General features: G+C 37.5%; 1 protein-coding gene across 1 annotated transcript in view; it reads right to left on the minus strand.

Moving 5' to 3' along the window:
- zgc:194930 (uncharacterized protein LOC557813 homolog) overlaps positions 1-17,326 on the minus strand; it is a 29,604-nt gene extending 12,278 nt beyond the window's left edge. Inside the window, exon 1 of the mRNA XM_059355614.1 lies at positions 17,105-17,326. The gene's annotated coding sequence lies outside the window, so the exon portion shown is untranslated. The remainder of the gene's footprint in view (positions 1-17,104) is intronic.
- Positions 17,327-17,656: the final 330 nt, after the last annotated feature.

Here is a 17,656-nt window from a genome sequence, read left to right on the forward strand (position 1 = left end):
TGAAGGTTTTTTAAGTGATTTTTAAATTAAATCTTCCTGGGAATATATTGCTATTTTTCCCACAAAATGAATAAAGTTGGATTTAAAACATAAATACAATGCTAATTTATCATAAAATGACTTTCATTTTAATTTTTCAATGTTATTCTCGCACATTGATCAGATTGTGTCATTTTTTCCCCCTTTTGTTTGGAGAACCTAAAACACGGCTGCAATTTTAATCACCTTTATGTTGCAAGTAATGAAGATATCATGCTGTATAGTTATATGTCAGCTTAATCATGAAAATGTGACATAAAAGAATACAAGCTTTATCACAGTAACCAAACAAAATTCTTCTGACAAAGAACAAAATTGGACCTTTGTGCTCATTTCCACCACAGATCCAGATCCTCACAGAATTCCACAAACATCTTTGTCATTTGAATAAATTTGCACATTCATCTGTCGGCTGATGTTGACGGCTTAGTCAAACTTTTCTCCCTCACTGTCAAATTTGCTTCGTCACTGTTGCTAAACCAGATGCACCAACTCTAACAGCAACATTTAAACCTCACTAATACATCAAATATAACAAATACGTTTATTTTGGGATGTTTTGCTTTGGTAAGAAGTGGTTGCCAGTTCCACTGATAGCAACCAAGGGCCAGCAGTCAGCTGACAACCACTGCTGAAGAGTTGTGCAGTAAAAGCACTGTTAATCATGTATAATCAGTTTATCCTCATATTTGTCTCCAACATGCGCTCTGAACAGTTTTATGTGAAATGGTGTGCGTCATTACTGCAATAACTTAGAAATATCTACTGCTGGCGGCTATTTTAACAAGTTTTTCCATGGTTTTGAACAACAGGAGCTTGTTCTCGGACTTTTATATGCAAGTTCAGGGTCAGCTTTTGCACTCAAGGCCCCTCTGTTGAATGCCACTGTAAACCTAGCCTGCAGCTGTGTCAGGATGGAGGTCTCTATATCTGATTAAGATACATCAGGCTTTAACAACACACGCAATATAATGTTGATTATGGTGTTGTCTTTGGATTTGTTGACAAGAAGATAAAAACTGGAAACCTTTAACCAAAAAAAAATATGCTGTTGCTCTTATAGTCATTAGTTTTCTTCTGCATTTAGACATTTTCAAGATGCAGTAAGGCCAAGCAACTATGATGTAACAGGCTTTAGTGATGCAGTGGGAATTGATGCATCTTTGTGCAAAGTCCTGGAGGGAACAAGCTAAGAGGTCTAGGTTGGCTCAGCTTTGGGGACTGGTATGAAAAATGCATGTTGGACCTACAAATACACACTTGATTTACAGGGAATCTCATGTAAGCATAAAAAAAAAAAGCCAACAGGTCTCAAGGGGGCCTGCTGGATTATATAACTGTACAAGCTACTACAAGGCTATCAATCCAAAGCCGTGAACAGGACCATCACGACCAGGTCACATCTTTTCATATGAAAGGCTGTATTATTTGTGCAAAAGCAGCATAGCATGACTTTGCTATCCCAGGGCGTCTAATTATCCCCCTACAGGTCTGCTGCTGTGCGTAACGACACAAACAGAGTCCGGAGCCAGAGGTGGGTGTAGTCTGGAGCTGGTGGTGCAGCCCGGACACACAACAAAACCTCACAGTGCAATCCTCTTGTTTTTGAGTGTCCTCTATTCTCTTTCTCCTTCACAGAAACAGTCTCTTGTGATCTGAGGTGGACTTGACTGTGACCGAGCTGAAACAGTCCCCACCGACACGTGCACTTTTTTTTTTCCGGGACCTCCCGACACATTCACAGCCACTTCTGAAAGCCAAGAGGGTGTACCGTGACAAGTGTAATTCACAGAGGCCCGGTGGTTCCACAGGCTGTGCTTTAAATAGAGGACCCTGTTTTACACACTGTTGCACTGGCAAGCACCCACAAAGCTGAAGTGTCCCTTATCTTCCAGTCGAGGGGCGAGAGAGGAGGTAATTTCCCAGCGGGCGCAGGGAACTATCACATTAATGGAGCGTCGTATTAGTCCTGAAAGAAGTCACTATCTGCTGACTTTTACAATTACTAGTCACATTCCAGCGGGTCAATAATCGTCTGACGAGCTCCAACTCTCAATCCTCTAATCGCTCGTTCTGATTTCTCCCTCCACTGCCACCAGCTTCCTGCTGCTCCTGTTTGCTTGTTGTGCCGTGGCATTTCTTACCTTCTGCATTATGTATATTCCATATCTCAGCGATACGTGTCGACTGCTTCCTGCTCTCCACACCCTCCGGGGTGTTTTAATGTGCTTGGATTTGTTTGGGGAGCGTCCTCAAGCTCGGAGGCTGCTCAGCCAAACATGACAGAATATCTGTTTGTTGCAATAAATGGTTCTAAAGCCTTTGACTAAACTATCTCTGACTGAATTGTTGTGAATTAATTATGAGTGGGAATGAGTTAACTTCCTTTCTGGCACTTTGTCTTCACCACAGATAAAAACACTGTGACAGAACATGGATTATAATGTATTTCAACAAGGGAAGTCACTAAGCAATAACTTACTTCGAATTAGATGACTCACTCCACAAAGAAGCCTGCGCTTTTAAGTTCAGTTTGTCAACACGGAAAAAACTACAGGCCCAATTTTTATGACACTTGGTGGACGGGTGTAGCATGGGCCGAGGAAAAAAACAATTAAATCTGGAGCAGCTCCTAAATCACGGGGTGGATACACAAATAATGTTTCACTTTTGTTAACATTGTGAGCTACATTTGTGCTACATTCATGTGGTGTCAGAATAATCAGAAAAATGACTTCCTGTGGGGGGAAAATTCACAACTAAAGTCGGAACAAAAACTCAGAAAGTCGTCAAAAAAGCTATCAGTGATCAAATACAGTAGTCGTATGAAAGTTAAAATTCCAAAAATTATACCGGTTTGAATTTTATTACTAAACAAATGTCTCCTTTTTATGAAAGCTAGATTCTCCTGACTGCCTGTAAATGATGCATGGTGGTTGATTAATCCTCAAAAATAGAATAGAAAAGAAAATATTTGTTCAACATACATCCCTGATTCCAAATAAGTTGGGACGCTGAGTAAAATGAATTTGATTAATTATGTTTTTATTTACAGAGTATATTTACAAAAAAATAAAAAGTTTGAACATATAATATATACTGCATTGTACAGTTTTCAATTAAATACATGTTAGAAATGATTAACAAATAATTGCATTGTTTTATTTACATTTTGAGGCAACATCCCAACTTTTTGGGAATATTGGTTAAACAACACAATGATAGAAGTATTAACTGTTATTTCTACTTGTTGGATGAGTTTTTTTGGTATTACATATTACAATATTACGTGACCATGTCTGGCTGATAACACAAATAAGTGTTTATTTAAAACATTGTCCAGATCACTAAAATGAGATAATATGAGATGAAACCACCCACAGTCAAGATCAAGAGCCAATGGCACAAGATGGTCTTCTCAAGAATATTTACCCCTGCAGTCAACCTCATGACTCTCTCTCTCATGTGTGAAATCATGGGAATATAACAAACTCTGCTGAGGCCACAAAACAAGGATGTGTTCAATAACACCGGACACGTCAATAAAGCAGATGATTTGTAGTGGCGATGCAGTGAATAGTAGAATAATCTCCTTCTTCCTCTTACATAAGTCCCTGGAGTTCATAGTTTATGTAACTTTTTATTCACTGTTGTCAGGGCTTGGCTTCTAAACTGAGTTTTATCACAACAGGCTTTAATTAATCATCTGTCTTCTTTGCGGGAGTAATAGACATTCTCAGATGTAATTTGTTTGATATACTATGGTTGACTGATAAGAAAATAAATAAATAAAAATAATAATATATATTTATTTGACATTAAGTGGCTATAAAGAGAGAAAATCTCTTATTTGAAAGTGTGGAGTACCAGGGGAGAGGCCTAGAGAAGTATTTTTTACTTCAGCCTACTCCCTTTTTTTTGGACCAAAATGATATAAGGAAATGCATATTGAATATTAAGTTAACTGGTTCTTATATTTATCTTATTACTTAGACAGGGCAGATGCATGTATATGTATAGGGCTCTATATACTGTATGTGTGTAAATGTTTATATGTTTATGTACATCTGTATAATGGTGTCTATGTGAGTATGTGTATCTATATGTATATGCATCTAGCCTACGCTGTTGTAGTTTATGTTGTTGTTTATTTTTCAGTTTGAAAAGAAGAATTAATAAAAAAAATAAAATATATGAAATAAAATAAAAATTTGTTACTGAAATGGATCCTACCAATGTTTAAAAGTATACAATGCACAATGGATTGTCACATATGCATACTGTGGTTTGTTCTGGCTGACTCCAAACCTCCAGTGAGGACATACTGACTGATGGTTGGCTGACAGAGTCGGAAAAAGCTGGTTTGCATCGGCATGGAGTTGGGTTGCAAATTTGCAAGGCAAAAAACTGGCTCTGGGTAGTCTGACTGCTGACAATGTGATTGTAGTGTTACCTGCCTTGGGCACACCAATCTGCTGCTGGTCAGCAGAAACAACTCACAGTCAGAGGGGAATTATTCCTGCGGGGCACAGATGACACACTGTGCCATCTTAGTTCACAACCTCCAAGCAACAAGGGCTCATGAGTAACTAGATAGTTACATCACTGGACTGATAACTAAGTGACTTTAGCATTAAAGGTCAAAGCCAACTCCCAAGAACTCTACTTAACTTACTTAAATGACGAGACATGACTAACGAGGCAGGCTGATGTATGTTTTGGCTCCAGTGTGTCTACTCGCAGCTGTCATTTTTGCCACACTGTGTTTGCAGAGTAAATAGCTATAGATACACAGAGAGAGGTGGAGAAACCAGTGCAGCGTGTTTTAAGATTAATGTTTGCTATAAAAGACTTTCACAGGGTCCTAAAAGTCTGGTCCGAACGGTACATACCTGAATCCAGCTGAATGCAACTGGTTCTACCTGAAGCTAAAGTCTTGCTTTATTTCAGTATAGGGCTGTAACTGAAATTATTTCCATTATTGATTAATCTGCTAACTATTTTCTTGATTACACAATTAATTGCCTAGTCCAGGGATGGGCAACTTAAATGCTGGAGGGGGCCACAATTTTTCATGGACACTACCACAGGGCCACATATAGGACCGTGCACTTAACCAGATATGATGAAACTGCAATTTTAAATATGTTTACAGTGCAGTAACTTAACATATTTCATGCTCAAATGCATGTATAACAGTATAAATAGGAATACAAAAGGTTTGAAGCAAATAAAAAATAACCACTTACAGCAGACCAACATTAATTGCAACAAGTAATTTTGTGCATTTTTACACAGCACTTTTAAGATTTCATGCTCAAATGCATGTAGTTGTACTGAGGGCCACTTCAGGGTGCGGGCCGTATGTGGTCCCCGGGCCTCCAGTTGCACATCCCTGGCCTAGTCTATAAAAATGGAGAATGTCCATGATTCCATAAAGCCCAAGATGACATCTTTAAATGTCTTGCTTTGCCTGACAAACAGTCATAATCTGAACATATTCTGGTTATTATCACATAAGACAAAGAACAGCAGCAAATCCTCACATTCTTTTTATACAAAGCACTAATACCATCTGCTGTATTTCAACAATGTGCCCAAACACAACCCAAAAACAACCCATTGCTTTGAGGAGTCGGGTAGTTGAAAGTAACAAAGGGTATTTACTTTAAGCAGCAGTGTAAGTGGCAGAAATTAAATCTAATATTCAAAATTATGTTTTCATTTGTGTATTACTTAGAATCAATAACTTAGCCCGTAATATTTACCCATCTATGGAGTCTGCCATATTGCACCGCCATGCTTCCACATTAGCCCACAAAGAACAAACCAAACACCAACTAAAGACGGCCTTGAGCTTTTTTATGAGACCACTGTAGGTTCTCCTACATGCTTAGAAAGGGAGGGGTGAGGGGAAGGGTATTCAGTTGGTTCCAATCTGCAACTTCATTGTTAAACGCCATCAAATCCTACACACGGAACCTTTAAGTACTGAACTCGTCAAATAATAGGAATAAACCACTGGTCCAACACACAAATCTTGGACATTGCCTTTGTGGTTGGCATTTAAATCCCCAGCCAATTTTGAGGTAGTCAGACATTTTTTTGCAAAAAAATGCAATGTCTTAGATTAATAGTGTATAATTTAGTTAGCTTTACATCAATAAAAACAGCCGAAATATGTTACAATAGTATAAATGATATGACAATATACACTCTGGATGGGGTCATTTTGCAGTACAAGTAAGTTTATTTAAGTAAACTTTAAATGCAGGATCGCCATAGCATATTTTGTTGCCGTTTCTGTATTTAATTGAGCTACATGAAAACTTCCTGACTGCACCCTACACATTATGTCATTGAGTAATGGCTGGTAAGTTTTTACAAGGTTATGAAAGGCAGAAGGCCTAAGTATTCAAGCAAATCAGAGATTCAGATTAATGAGAAACAGAGAGCTATGCAAACATGAGGATTTTCTCCCTTTACAGTAACCAACAGCAGCTGACTCAGATTCACACCAGAACATCCAAATGACCAATCATGTTGTTCCCCTGGAGACCTTCCAAAGTCATAATGAGATCAGGGATTCAATCTGTGCATCAAATGACTATCATTCATTCAGATATTGGCCATTGTTGGCCGGCAATAACAGTGCTTTATCTGCTCCCTGTGCCATTCAATATTTTATATATTGCTCCTGTTTTTTTACGATAGGGAAGATCGGAGGGCGATTACTGAAGGGGAGAGATATTTCAGCTGTGGCAGCTTGGCCGAGCTCCCATTTTTTCACTTTCTGAGTTTTCTCCAGAGGAAATTGAAACATTTCATCTTGGAGAAACAGGAGCAATAAAAGTGAGATTGCTGTAGAGTGTCCCTTAAAAGTGGACTGGATTGAAATCCAGGGGATACCCGAGGAACTGGCAGTCAGAGCCACTTTTTGAACGATTGCTGCAGGTGGAAAATTTCATCCGGAGAGATAAGGCTTAAAATAATTGTTTCTCTGGAAAGACAGCAGGCGAAATTGCTTTTACCTGTAAAGACTTTTGTTTGAAAAGAGGAGTTATTGTGTGGGGGAGGAGTGGTTGTTTTTTATAATAACACTGATTGAAGGGTTTTATGACCAGAGAGGATGACACTTTCCAACAATATGATACTTGGGCTTGGATTTGATTGCATTTTAGTTCCACCATAAAACCATGTGTTGTTTTTACACTTCAGTTTTGGTGCATATTAAACAAACAATATATAATGAGTTAGTTTGTGAGCTTTACAATTGCTAGTAGGAAGATTTATTTTACCTTTGGACACAGCAAGGCAGAGCTAAATCCAAGAAGTAGCTTCATACGTAGCAGACAGATAGAAGAGTGATTAATCCTCTCATCTCACTCTTTGCAAAAAAGCAAATTTGTTAATTTTACGCAAATCCTTTGGGAGTCCTGTAGGATTTAAAGATGCACAGATACCGATATTGATATTGAATATCATCTGACTTATTTAATTCAATTCTATGTTTTTACTGCATTTACATGATTTATTCTTGAATTTAATTCCTGTGAATTTGTCTGATGCTTTTCATTGTTCATTGTTTGTGTACGGTGGGCGCTGACAGACTTCGTGGTGCATTCAGGTGCGTCTTGTAAATACAGGAGAATATATATAAAAAAGTAATACAGAATGCTCCAATGCCTTTCTGTAGTATACTTCATTATATTTTTATACCTTGTAATGTCACCTGACACCTAAACTTTGTTTTCCCTGACATAAATGAAGACATTTCCACTAAAATTGATGCAAAAAAGGCACAAAGTGGTGCATAACAATTTCTCCAGGGATGGGACAGAAAGAAAAGTCATGATCATCATCAGCAGCAGGTCAGTTTTCATACAGAAATATGCACAAATATGCTGCGACAGAGTCACTCTTAAGGAATGGAACAGAAAAGGATTTGCTTTTTTTACTTTACCAGAAAACAGGGCCCTTTCAAAGTGGAAAAAATACACAAAAAAAGGTGTTAAAAACCTTGGTTATTTGATCTCCTGCCTTGCATACCTCCTCAAAAGACAAAAAATAACACCTGCTGTCACCTGCCTGAGACAGCCTTCCTTCTGAGTTGCATATCTGATACCAGTTGTTTTTGTTTTGCCCTTGGAAGACTGAAATCTATCCACAACCATTTCTGTACAACTGTGGGTTTGAGTTGCTGGTCCAAACACCGCACACACCAACAGGATAAAACTACATACAGGTAGACGAGGTTTAGAGACAAAAACGCTGAGCTTGAATAACGTTAGAGGCTAACAGATCACAAAACTCCTTTTTCTCTTATCTACTGACAGTAACTAGATGCACTTTCGGAGAGTTGTTGCCTGAGGTGTAGATATGAGCATTTCTCTGGAGGATCTTTCCTGAACTTTTCAACAAAGGAGACGAGACTTTCAAAACAAGATTATGCTGTTGTTACACTGCTCGGTCACCTGATAGATCTGTTCTGCTTATGTAAGCCGCGTGTTACATTATAAAGTCATAATTTAGATCCTGACACCAACTCGGTGTGTGTGTGTGTGTGTGTGTGTGTGTGTGTGTGTAGGGACAGTGAGAAGGGAGATCATGTTCATGTGGTGACAGGGGGAAGGTGTGGTGATGGAAAAGTGGACTAACTGGTCTGGACTGTTTTGTGTTTGTTTATTGTTCTTTATCTCTTTCCTTCATCTACACTTCGCTTCGTCACATCTGCTTTGATAATGTCAACGGAAACATGGAGTTATAACGCTACATTGGATGTGCATGTGTGGTATGCTGGAGGAGATACTGAGGGGGCAAGTTTGACCCAGTTTTCAGGAACAGTCGCATCAGCCCCGTCCTTCAACAACTGCACTGGCTGCCCGTTAAGTACCACATTGATTACAAGATACTTCTTACTTTCAAAGCTCTTCATCACCCCGCACCTCCGTACCTTTCTGATCTCCCACACATCTAAACACCCTCCAGGACCCTCCGATCCTCCTCCTCCATGCTCCTCACTACTCCTCCTGCCTCTTCAATGGGGTCCAGAGTTTTTAGCTGTGCAGCCCATCATCTCTGCAACTCTCTCCCACAAACCATCCGCAACATTCCCTCTCTCTCCACCTTCAAAACACAGCTCAAGACTCTAGACTTTCGATTATTTAGATTAGCCTTTTCTGTTTGACCTTGCCATCCTAAGTTTTGCTCTGTTTGTTGTTTTTATGTAGTTTTTTGTTTTTATGTAGCCCCCATTAGTTCAGTCTAGAGCTTAAGAGTTTAAGAGTTGTGCTACAATTTTAAGATAAGATAAGATATGACTTTATCTATTCAGCAATGGGGAAATGTAGTTGTCACAGCAGCTCAAGATACAATATTAATACAATATTTGATATTCAATATAATCGCTTCAAGTCAGTTACCAGCCAAATGTTCCACTATTGTTAACACTTGGAAATGTTGTATGTATAGATTCCAATTGTTCTTCCAACTTTTGGGAAATCAATTATCAAAGAAATTCAACTTGCATTTTTTCTTTTTGTTTGATTGTTGTTGGTAATCTGTGCATACTGCTAATTATAACTCTATATTTATGACCTATTGTTGGTTGTAGTAATTATGACAGTAGCAAAGGAGGAAGTCAGGTTAAACAAATACAGGACTTTGACCCAGGACACAGCGCTTATACCTCGTTTGGTCCAAAAAGTCAGCACTACGTTTTTTAAAACTTCTGTACATAAACATGTCACATTTATGTACGTAATAAACAGTTTATAACATTTTTTTTTAATCTTATTGAACATGTTGTAAAATGCAGGAGGCCTACAACAAGTGGTGTACCTGAACACATCATGTGTAAACAAAGACTGAAGACTGAAGCTCTGCTAAAGTGCAGGTTTGGCCACACAGCCTGTGCAGACATTACATCACACACCAAATTTGAGCACCTTTTCACCACAAATCTTTTCATTTAGTGTTTCCTAAGCAACACAGGATGATGGCTCTCAGGATGAAACAGGTGGGTCTGCATGACTGACATGAGGCCAGACAAGACTCTCCTTGCTTTGGCTGGTTTAGACGGTGTGTAAAAGAAGAAGTAAACACTGTAATTTTATAACCTGATCTAGTAAACTGCTCAGAAGGTCACTCAAGGGAGGAAGATATTTCTGGCAGATGCTGATTGTAACATAATAGGACTTAGTTTTTTATGCAAAAGTGCCAAAGCTTCTTGGTTCTAGCTTCTTAATTTTAAAGATTTCATAGTTTTCTTCATCCACTGTGACAAATAACTGAATGTTTTTGGGGCAATCTGATAATGTTGCCATGCTCTGGTATGTTGTGATGGACCTTCAATATCTTCAACATTTCATTAATCAACTGATTAACAGATAATGGCTTACAATGAAAAAGAATAACGAATGGTACAAAATAAAAAGTGACATTTTAAATGAATAAGCCTAACTTTGAAAATTGCATCTTTATGTGAAGACGTTAAAGAACAGGAAGCAATCAGTGATCAGTATTGGATAAGGCGATTCTAATGACAGCAAATCAGTAATCAATACCGGCCCTAAAAGCCCTAACTCTGTCATCTGTATCGATTGCAACCTGTATGAAATACTGAGAGTGGCTATTATACCAGTACTACTTGTACCTCTAAGATCTATCAATATTTTATATGCACTTACTTGCTTGGTGAGTTAGACATGCAGACTTGTTTTTGTGATATATCTGTCTTTCTTCCAGTTGCTAAATCTGATCTAAATGTGATCCGTGGTGAAATGTAACCAAGTACATTTACTCAAGTTAAGTAAAATGTTGAGGTACTTGAGTATTTCTAATTCTGTAACTCTATATTTCTACCCCAGAGCGTTTTGGAGGCAAATACTTTGCTTTTTAGTTCACTTCATTTAGCTGACAGCTTTATTTACTTTTCAGGTCAAAATGTAACTTAATAAACATGATAAATTTGAAGTGATTAGGGTTTTTCATCAATAAAACATCATAAATTAAAAAGCTGCTTACATCAATGCATCAAAAATAATAATCCAATAATATATTTGGAATATATATAACAATCTGAATGGGGCCATTCTCCATAATGACTACTTTTACTTTTGATACTTTAAGTATACAGTTCTGCAGTGTAGTACAAGTACTTTTGCTAAGGTAAGGGATCTGAACACTTTTTCCACCACTGCCTACAACCAGCTGCGGCAGGCCTTTATCTCATGTATGTGCTCAGGAACATAAAGTAAAAATGAAAACAAAGCAATTATTGACAGGATTTCCTTGTAGTCACCAGCGACCGGTGTGACCCTCTGGATTTCTCTGCTGAAAGAGAGCTGCAGCATTCGATAAGGTGGTCAATTTAGGCCTCTTATCAGCTCCGAGGCTTTTAAAATCCAGCTGAAATGTCAATACAAGATTTTAAAGTCTGTGTAATGACAGAAAAATGGTGCTGTCTCACCCGCTGCTTTATCCAGCTTTTAATAACCCGCATATACAGTAGATGAGATAACCTTCCACACCTGATAACGCTTCCCATAAAAGAGCTGCAGCTATTCTTTAGGCTGACGTTATTGTGGAACTTTTTCGATCGCAGCTCGGACAAAGAAACATTGCGAAACGTCTGTTATTAAACAAAATAAATCAACTCAAAATAAGACTTTTGAATAGAGTGTTGGACAGGTGTGCTTGGCCAACTGACCTTGAGCTGCCTGATTTGAATGAGCCTGGTGTGATTAGGCAAGTGTAACCATGGTGAGTAGTCATGGTGACCAATTCATATAAAAGTCGGCCCTCATCATGGATGAATTTACATTTTTTTTTAATGCTTGATTTCAAATTTCTGCTCACACATGCAACTGATATTCTGTTAAAAACCAGCCAACAGGAAGAGTCAGTCAAGTATTGATCAGATTCTCCAACAAGAAGTGTCTGAAATGTCAAAATGACTCCTCTCATTTCAGATTTTACCACAAAGTGTGTGTGTCTATGTCTGTCTGTGTAATATGATGTGTCCAAACAGCCTGTTCAGATGGCCTTGGGCAGCAGTCTGATGAAAACAAGTCCTGTCTCCTCTCTATTACCCAGCAGCCCACACTTATCAATAGCACTCCCGTCCTCGCTCACACTGCAAACAGACCTGCTGCTGTTTCCCCCTGTGGATCCTCCTGACCCAGGAGCTCTCAAATGTACTTTAAGCGAGTAAACAAGCCTACGAGGACCTGAAGAAGACTGCACTTTTAAATGATATAGAACCAGTGATGCGGTGCGAAAGGAAAGGAGGCTAAACTACAGCTTCATCTTGAAGATCAAACAACCATTATGTGAATGTTTTTTGTTTTGTTTTTAGGGATGATATCTTAACCTATCTCATCCAGGCTTATTATCTGTAATTCAGGGTTCGTACACTTTTTTAGTGGTCAAATTCAAGCACTTTCAAGGTCCATTTTCAAGCTTTTCCAGTACCTTTCAACGGTTGTAAATGTCATGTTTTAGATGAGTACTTCGAAACTAAAAGGGGTCATTTCACTTAACCAAACAACCAGCAATGGTATTACACTTTTAACAACTAAAAGTAGTTTGCTAATCTCATAAAACATACTGGTATGGGAATGTAGGGTCTAGGAGCAAAAGGAAGGTCACAAAAATCATCAAGCGGCAGCTGGTGGAACTAAACACGAGCCAAACTAGGAGGAAAGAAACACAAATACTTCAGGAGCCCTCACATCCACTAGGAATTAGAAAAACTCCCTTCAGTAAGAAGATACAGGGTAGAGCAACAAGAAACATCTCAGAAACAAGAAGACGCAGGAGAGATGCAGACTGAGCGGTCTTCATTTCAGATAGGCTATAGACTATTCAGTTTATTTTATTTTTTTCCATTGAAAATGTGGTTATCTATAGTCAGATTGCAAGAGAAATACAGTAAGAATGTCACGCATTTACAAGGACTTAATCCAAAACCCAAGCACTTTTCAAACCTTGAAATTCAACATTAAAATTCAAGCATTTTCAAGGATTTCTAGTAGCTGGTAGCCTGAATTTACAAGACAAAAAAAGAAAAATGCATTACACCTGTGTTGGTGTTTTAAAGGGTTAGCTAAGATTCACCAAAGTCACACAATAACACAAACTAACTAACCAACCGAGGCAGCAGTAGACCAGAAACTCCCATGTTCTGCAAGGTAAAAATTATTGATTTTGTCAAAGGAGTCTTGTGGTTTTGAAGTCTGGCCGCAAAGATTAGTCACAGATATATTCTTGTTCAAAATTGTCATTTGAATACTGGCTCGAGCCCTGGCTCTGAATGAATGACCTGCTGCTTATCTTCATGGCCTGCAGTATTATTTTCTCCTCCCTTGTGGTTGTTTACCACAAGTTTTACATTTTTCAACTCCCAGCAACATAAAAAATAAACACCTCAACAAAAGTGCAGCGCTGAGTGCAAAACCGACCGATCAACCAATCAATTAGATGAAGATTAGCTTTAATTTCAGTCATCCAAGATTTTCTTTTTTGTTAAATGCTACCCTAATTAATCCATTAGACGCCAATTATTTTTGATACTTTTCATGATTCTTTCCTCCTCTATGACAGTAAACTAAATATCTTTGAGTTGTGGATCTAACAATTCATTTGAGGATGTCATCTTGGGTTTTAGGAAACACTTTCCACCATTTTCCAATGTTTTATACACTTAACAAGTAATTGATTAATCTTCCGATTAGTCAACAGTGAAAATAAACTTTAGTTGCAGCTCTACTTTGAAGAGAACACATATATAATGGCTTAATTTCCTTATCTGAGAGCAAAGCAAAGTAGTGAAAATATTCTAAATGATCTAAAACAAGATGACTTTAATGATTCCCTTTCATTAAATAACATTACATTACATGTCATTTAGCAGACGCTTTTGTCCAAAGCGACTTACAATAAGTGCATTCAACCTGATGGTACTAGACACAGATCATAGGAATCAAGTAAGTAATCTTTTAAATAACACATCCATCTGTACAACAACAACAACAACAGGGCGGAGCTCTGTTCTCATGTTTACATCCTGTTCCAGGTCGAGTCATCCTGCAGGAGCAGCCCTGGTGCAAAGCAAATATTATTTGCATGCACTTTTAATGGCTTGTTTTTTTTCCAGAATAGGCTTCTGTATGGGCGGTGTCTGCCACTACAGGCAAGAAAATGACTTTACCAAACCACAGCTAAGCATATTGTGTGAATCAACTGTCAGGATGTTAGAATTCAACCTGCCTGGAGCTAAAGAAAATAAAAAATAAAGTTTAAAGAGACACTTGATGGATGATAGCTGCTTGTACACGGTTGTTAACATCATTCTTAAGTGTGTTGTGTATGATGAATTACAGACAGGCAGGTTTGTGCTCAGGCATAAAGCTTGTATGCTGTTTGAAATGACCCAGGGTTCAGTCAGGCTATGTGTTAGATGTGCAAACAAAGCCCAAGGCTGAGAACATGACTTCTAGTTAACTGATTCAAGACCACTCCTCCTCCACCTCTCCACTCCATCCCAACAAAGAACAATTCACTCATTAACTTCACCTGACCACGTGCAGTCAGTGTTCAGGGGGATGGAAATTATCAGCTTCAGTATGCCACATTTTAAATGTTTTTTGTGTAAAATCTGCCCTTCCTATGTCGCACACAGTGTTGTAATTCTACTAGACCTGAAATCATTTTTCAAGCAATTAAATAGCAGATCAACTGAAAAATATTTGTCAACCATTCTGGTGATTTGTTATTTATTTGATTCGCTCTCTAAGCAAAAATAACAAACGATATTAAGATTTTTTTTGTTTTATATCATTGTGAATGTAATATCTTTGGGTTTCTGGAGTTGTACAAAAATTGGCATTTTTCACAGTTTCCCGACACTGCACAGGCTAAATAATTAATACTGATGGATAAACTATGATGGATGAACTCACATATGTATTTTACAGGCTGATTAGATTTCCCCATCTGTAGGGCCACTTTTTCGTTGTTGAAATTTCAGTATTTCAGGTAGAGGTGAGGGGATAGTTTCAAATAACATGTATGCCTGCATGTTTGAAAATGAAATGCACATACAGTATCGGAGCACTTAAATGTTTAAATAAAATATGAAAAAAGACCTTATTTTGGTTTTTCGTAGAAACAGGGTTCGAGGAAAGTTTTTACTTGTAATAATACTACACTGGTACAAGTAGCATACAGTATTAGCATTAGCAGTATACTTCAATTACCTAAAGTAGAAGCACTCATTATGCAGAATAGCCTATTTCAGCATGATATATACAGTATTATACTATTGGATTATAAACAGTGATGCATTAATGTGTTGTTATTAACAACTAAAGGTACATTTGTTTGGATAAATAAAGTGATAATAACCAAGTAGCTCATGAGAGTTTAATAAAAAGAGCTAATATCTAGCCATTTTCAATGGTTTTCTTGATAATAACCTAAATCATTGTCAAAAAAATCATGGAAAATGTCTAGATATCAGCTCTTAAATTAAACTCCTATGAGCTTTTTTTGTTGTTATCATTATATTTGTCCAAACAAATGTACCTTTAGTTGTACCAGGCATTAAAATGAACAAGAAACTGGAGAAAACAATGGTGATCTAATATTTTTTCCATGACTGTATAATAATACATCTTAATTGATTTGTATTTAAAAATCTAAAACTTTTAAGTAACTAATGTTGTACTTCAGTACAGTTCTCGAGTCAATATATTTAGTTACTGATATACACATACATGAATCTCGTCTTGTTTATTTTGTGTGAATAGCCATATGGCATTATGAGCAACAGGTGACACATCTCACATGACATTACATGCATTACACAGACATGCATTGGTTCCTTTTCATTTATAAAGTCTTGACATCTAACATGCCACCAAACCTCAGCACTTTATTAGACTGGTCACATAGTATTTATCCAACAAACTCTAGTGATTAATGCTTAATGCTCAATGTTCCTCAGACAAATACTGAATTTGGAAAAACTGCTTTCAGTTTTTCTGCTGCATCTACCTGGAACATCTGACAACACTCACTCAACACAATTATAACTATGGGCCAGTTTAAAACTATGATAACCAAAAACTGCCTTTCACTGCAACTGTTTTTAATGTTTTTGCATGTGTTTTAGTCTGTGCTGTTTTGTGTTTTCCCTGTACTCCCGACAGCATTGTAAATGAGGGGTTGCCCTCAATGATTCCTCGAGAAATAAATAAAGGATAAATGGAAAAAATCTCCATTATCAGTGTAAAACTGCCTTACATTTTGGCTAACATATATATTTTTAAAAGGTTTAAAGTGGTTTTTATCATACCTTTCATCTTTATTTACAGAGGCACCATTTAAAAAAACAAACAAACAAGCATATAACTAACTTATTTTGTATAGTACACTGAAAAAAAATATTTTTTGGCCCTGTAATTATTATTTCAATCATCTATATAAATTCTACAAAGAAATAGGAATTCAGTGCTTTTACTTTAAAATAGCAGTTTTTCATGTAGTGCATTACTTAGTGATTTTTGTTATTATGTGTCCTCAGTTTTCTATGTAAATTGAATCACTCGTTCCAACTAATATTCACTAAACCAGTTCATTGGCTTCATTAGTTGATATTTCCAAGTAAAATGTAATTGAGGAACATCAGTGAATCTACAATTTACTTGTGTATTTTCATTTTTATTTTTTTTAAAGTGGTTATATAAAATAAATATTACTTAGAAACAGCCTGAGTAAAGATTACAAACACTTTCTGTGTGGAAAAACTTGCCTAGCTTTTTTTTTTTTTTCAGCGTATGATGAAGTTATTGTGCTGTTTTTCAAAGCGGGCACGCGCCATATGGCTGACATCACCACTGTCACCTGTTCACCTGTTGCTGTGAATAACCGTCGAAGTTAAGCTAACAACGCTTTAATAACGGCCCAAAAAACACTTTTAACCCTCTTAAAAGTTCACTTAGAGCGTTATTTTTTCATTTATGGAAGCCAGAAGGAGTTAGAAATTGTTGTTTCGACCTACCTGTTGCGCTAAGCGAAGGTGTGGCACTTTGCCCTAGGTATCAAAAATGCACGGATAACTTCAGTTGTCATTTAAGTTGCCTCTCTTTCCGGTCCTTTATAGTGAGTAGAAATTAGAAATAGAGGTGTAAAAGTAGAGGCTCCATTGAACATCTTCAGCTGGATATGACTTCCTTCATTTGGTGTGAGTTGTTGTGGAGAAGAGTGTCCCCCCCTCGGTGACTCCACGGTCCCATGTCTCCTGTTTGAACAGCCGTCTGATGGTTAGTTAGCCTGGGAAACAAGTGGACCACTGTCAAACTACAAACAGCGAACTACAACTGCTTCCTGTCTAAACTTTCAAAATAAAACTTCTGAACCATAACAAACGCCACATAGCGTGTAACCGTTGTGTTGTCTTATCGTCTCCCTGTTAAAATAATCGCCTAGCTCAATTTTTCAAGTTTTGCAGGAAACACAAAAAACTTCACCAAAAGTGTAACATATGACATTTATTGATCATTTCACTCAAAAAGGATGCAACAAAGGATGGCTATTGGCATAATGGGACACT

This window comes from Centropristis striata, chromosome 17 (assembly GCF_030273125.1).
Source record: "Centropristis striata isolate RG_2023a ecotype Rhode Island chromosome 17, C.striata_1.0, whole genome shotgun sequence".
NCBI lineage: Eukaryota > Metazoa > Chordata > Actinopteri > Perciformes > Serranidae > Centropristis > Centropristis striata.